Below are 4862 nucleotides of genomic sequence, written 5' to 3'. Positions count from 1 at the left end.
TGTAAGAGCTCTGAGAATCAGGGTCTGATCAGTGCGCCCAGGTTGCACAAATGGTGCTCTGTAGTGTTGCCACAAATTGTTTGCTGCCGCACAAGTGACCTCAGAGCTACTTCCAGGTCGGGGACGTCCATCAGTAGTGTGCAGCCGCTGGCTCAGCCACGCACATCCTTCATATCGTACCCGCTGCTGGGAGCGGTCTGCACATGAGCACGATGTCTCACAGGGTGCTCCTGACCGCAGGAGCGCGATCAAGGATGCGCACAGTCTGGGCCAGGGCCTGCGCACTACTGACGGACCTTGCCAACCCAGAAGTAGCGCAGTCACTACACAGGGACTGTGCGCCAGCTAGCAGTCCTTCCCATCACTACTGCTCTGCACACCCTCCATACTGCCACTGCCTGGGAGTCCCCTCCACTAGCACAGCATAGATCATACTGCCGGAGCTGCAGCGCTGTGAACAAATGTGTCCATACAAGGTTTCCAGCAGTGGAGTCAGGCAGTCCCGTTCACTTGAACACAATAAGGTCACAATGCATGGCGCTATAAGGCGGCCAGCAGAGGTGCTGAACTGTGTCACACTTTAGCACCACTGATAGGTGACCAGCACAAAGTGTTCTTGTGACTTCCAGCCTGAACTTCCTGTTAAACACTGTCCCTAAACTTACAGTGTTCAGTGTACTCTATGTAGAAGCCTCTTGTAGTGGACACTACATTATGAAGTTTATTAACCAGTTCAATAATTGCTGTCACATGACTGCTCCTTTTCTGATACAATATTTTTATTGAAAGCTATAACAATAACAAAAACGGTTGCATTTCCAAGAGCGTATTATTGCATCAATTGAGGCCAATTTCACATCTGCGTTAGTGGTGTGGTCCAAAAATAGCCTTCGGGGATTACAAAGATAATACGCGGTAATCCCCTTCTGGCCGACAGCCAAACCGTAAGTGATGCTTGCTTGCGCTCACTTCCTGTTCCAGGAAATATGGAAGTGCATGGAAGCATATTATAAAAATATGCTTCGCGCATGCGCGACGCAATGCCGTCGCATAAATTAAAAAACCCTGCATCGCCATAGACTTACACATTTCCAGTGCGCGTACCTCACCACAACAGTCGCGCTTCAATGTAGGTTTACTCTCGCATTAGACATGGTACTTTAGGCGCAGCCCAAAGCGTATGAAAGCACCCAGAGACTTTCTCTGGCATAAGCTGCGATAAAATGCTGCACCGCACCAGTGTGAGAGGCCCCTGAATCTTTAATTCACAATATTCAACATAAGGCTATGAAACATACATGAAAATACCTGGGAACTGCATTTATAGCCCTACTACTGTGACAGGCCTGGGCTGTTCCTTTACGATATTACCAGTGCAATCATTTGTGCTTTTACAAACTAATTTAAAGTGAGCCTGTAAGGGAAAAAAGTGCCACTAAAGGGGAAACTTACCTCAGGAGGGGGGGGGGGCTTTGGATTCTAAAGAGGCTTCCCCCGTACTTCTCAGCACCCCCCTTCCAGCGCTGGTATTCCCCAGAAATCCCAGCAGGCGCAGTAGTCATCCGGCTCCAGTATTATAACAAGCCTGTGACGCCCCCAGCGCAGGCGTACTTGCGGTTTTCAGTTCCAGTACAAATAGCCGAGCCTGATCGGGTCCGCTGTACTGCACAAGTATGAGGTGGCTGCACCTGCGCAGTAGAGCGTATCTCAGGCTCAGTTATTTCCGCTGGAGCTCATCATAAAGTCGCTACTGCTCCTGCGTGAGGTGTGTCACAGGCTTATTATGCTTGTGGGCAGTTCGGGAGTCTCTGCGCTGGATTGCACTGGCTACAGAGGACGGGGGAAGCCTCTTTAGGATCCAGAAGCATCACACTCCCAAGGTAAGTACCCCTAGGGGCATTTTTTACATTACAGGATTACTTTAAATGAAAGAGAATAACATGTAATAAAAGTGAACAGAGATCATACTGACGGTCATGCTCTAACATTCAGCAAGTAGAGAAGTAGAGTTACTAGTGATCAGCAGTATTATACAGGTCAGGTTCAAGCTTGAACTGCTGGCCGGGGTATAACTAAGGCACTTGTCTGATATTCAGTCTGCAGTAGAGGTCAGTGAGTCCGTACCAATGTACTCAAGAGGTGGATATGACTGGCAGGAAAAATGCAACCTATTTGAAGGGGTTAACTGGATGTGAGGGGTTATTGCATTACTAACTGCTCCTAAAGAGACAGAATGCAATATGAGTGAGACCAATAAAGCCTGATTGACCATCTGATTTGATTATTATAATCGAATAGGATGAAAATTGGTGCCACCAAGTGCATGCCCAACCGACAATGCGACCAATTTCAGCCCGAAATTGGTCGCATTAGTCGATCGCACTTGCTGCAAGATGTAGGGCCAACTTACACAATCCGGTTTGCGGCAGTACAGGTATGCAATTTAGGGACAAGCAATGAATGTGACGAAACCCCTGGAGCTGTCCCCCCTAATGTTAAATGGCCCCCGGTGCTCAGTGCAAGTGATACATTAGCTGTCCTCAGCTTGTCCTCCGCTACCTCCGGGATTCCTCCATTCTGCATACACACGCTGGTAATGCGGGAAATGCCTAGAAACAAAAAAGAGATTCTGAGCAGATTCTTTACAACCAGCGCTAAAGAAGGGATGTAGATAAAGATAAAACAATCTCTGATAACTGAATGCTGCTAATGGCAATGGCTGGAGACAGAGAGTAGCTGCTAGCCCTAGCCACTCATTCTGATCAACATACTGATGGCAAGGAATGTGAGCACGGTTAGGGCTTGTTTCCACTGTGCTAAGCATGTATATTGTGTGACACAATAACGGCACAGCTGTGAGGCGAGACACACCCAGATCCCTCTAGCCGTAGCACAGCTATAGGGATTAGGATGTGTGATGCGGAAAAATCCAGCATGCTGCCCCGCTCATGCGAATAGGACTGCAGCCTATTGATTTCAATAGGTTGCGTTTCTCCATCCGAATCTCATGTGGGAAAACGCAGTGAATTTTGCATCTGTGGAAGCGGGACCTCAAACTCTCAGGTGGGGTGTGTCTCTGCTGTTCATTCCTAGCTGCAGATGCACTCATTGAAATTTGCCTCAAAGGATACCAGAGAAAAAAGGCTCTGGTAAAAAGTAATGGTGCAATTGGTAGGGGGGTAGAAGCAAATATTTATCACGCCTCTCGTTCCCCTCCATCACTCACTGTTCTCCTACAATCAGTCCTGTTATTCTCAACCTATTCTTCAAAAAAAAAAAAACCAAAAAAAATCACAGCCTTATCACAAATGATTTTCAGTGGCATTTTCGCTTGAAAGTCATAATTTACATTATTTTTGCAAAAATTCACACGCACGCACGCACGCACGCACGCACGCACACACACACACACACTCACTCAGCATTTGGCTGATGGTGTAATGGTTAAGGGCTCTGCCTCTGACACAGGAGACCAGGGTTCGAATCTCGGCTCTGCCTGTTCAGTAACCCAGCACTAATTCAGTAGGAGACCTTTGGCAAGTCTCCCTTACACTGCTACTGCCAATAGAGCGCGCCCTAGTGGCTGCTGCTCTGCTCTGGCGCTTTGAGTCCGCAAGGAGAAAAGCGCAATATAAATGTTATTTGTCTTGTCTTGTCTTGTCATTTTCGCTCATCACTAGTCATGGGGACCAGTTTTGTTGTGGAGTGCCGTGTTATAGCCTGGTGGTATGCCTGCTGGCCATGTGATCACCAGTGGGGGAGGGGCATGAGAAGGGGAACCCATCAGAGCTTGCTGGTGTCAGGCTGATCCTCTCCTCCCTATACAGCACCAGTGCTGCTGTAATTATACTATTACATGAATGTCACCAGCAATATAATTAGAGGATGAGTAGGATCGGATTCGGCAGTAACCCCAATAATATACACATATAAATACTGTCAGGCAGGCTGGATGCAGCACACACATCACACACCTGCAGAGGGATAGCCTGCTGACGTCACAAGGAGTCCCGTGCAGCTGCAGACCCTGAGCTCCTGCACGTGACGTCATAGAGAAGCAGCCCGTGCGGACTGGCAGAGTGACGGCGGCGGGACCAGAGGAGGACGCGTCTCCAGACTCTCCGAGGCTTCACAGACAAGAGTGGCATTCCCGGGCAGAGGCTCCGCCTACAGGAACGAGTCCCCGTCTAGCTACAGGAGGCAGCAGAGCAGCAGCCATATGTGAGTGCCCATGTTACTCCTATCTGTCAGCAGCTCCCCCTGGTGGCCGCCAGAGCAATTACTAGGACAGGCCTGAAGGGGTTTTGAGAGAATTTATACGGACTTGTATACTAGGGGTGATGTCAGAGGGCGACATTTGGCAAAGTTAAAGCACAGCTCCCTGTCACATAGATGGGTGGGGCTGTGACACTGAGCTGCATGTGGCAGGGCTTGGAACAGGGAAAACAGCTGCTTTGCAGGGGGCGTGGCTACACTTATAAAAGGTAGAAGACTGAGCTGCCTGTGACAGGGGGGTTGTGACAACTAGCAATTCTCCCTATTTCCAAGCAAAGCTCCGCCCCCTGTCACAGGCAACTCAGTCTTCTACCTTTTCTAAGTGTAGCCCCGCCCCCTGTAAAACAACTGTTTTCCCTGTTCCAAGCACTGCCACATGCAGCTCAGTGTCACAGCCCCACCCCTCTATAACTGAACTGCCTGTGTGAAAAGATAGTAGTGTAGAAAGGGATGGAAGCTGGCATTGCACTCATGCACCAGGGATAATTATCCCTGGTGCAATTGTATAATAATTACTAGTGTGTTAGATTTGAATGATGAGGATCTTCAAAAGACCACTACAGTAAAAACATAACCAGTTAAAATCT

The 4862-nt window shown here is 48.6% G+C and overlaps 1 long non-coding RNA gene across 1 annotated transcript; it reads right to left on the bottom strand.

Annotated features, from left to right (window-relative positions):
* Nucleotides 1–761: 761 nt before the first annotated feature.
* On the bottom strand, nucleotides 762–4378 carry LOC137528349 (uncharacterized). The gene is made up of 2 exons (XR_011023369.1): nucleotides 3975–4378; nucleotides 762–2609 (listed from the first exon to the last, which is right to left on the bottom strand). It is a non-coding gene; the product is annotated as an uncharacterized lncRNA (long non-coding RNA).
* Between the last annotated feature and the right edge of the window lie 484 nt (nucleotides 4379–4862).

The sequence above is a fragment of the Hyperolius riggenbachi genome, chromosome 8, assembly GCF_040937935.1.
Source record: "Hyperolius riggenbachi isolate aHypRig1 chromosome 8, aHypRig1.pri, whole genome shotgun sequence".
Classification (NCBI taxonomy): Eukaryota; Metazoa; Chordata; class Amphibia; order Anura; family Hyperoliidae; genus Hyperolius; species Hyperolius riggenbachi.
The sequence above is the reverse complement of the archived record's forward strand: the minus strand, read 5'-3'. Positions and strand labels throughout refer to the sequence as shown.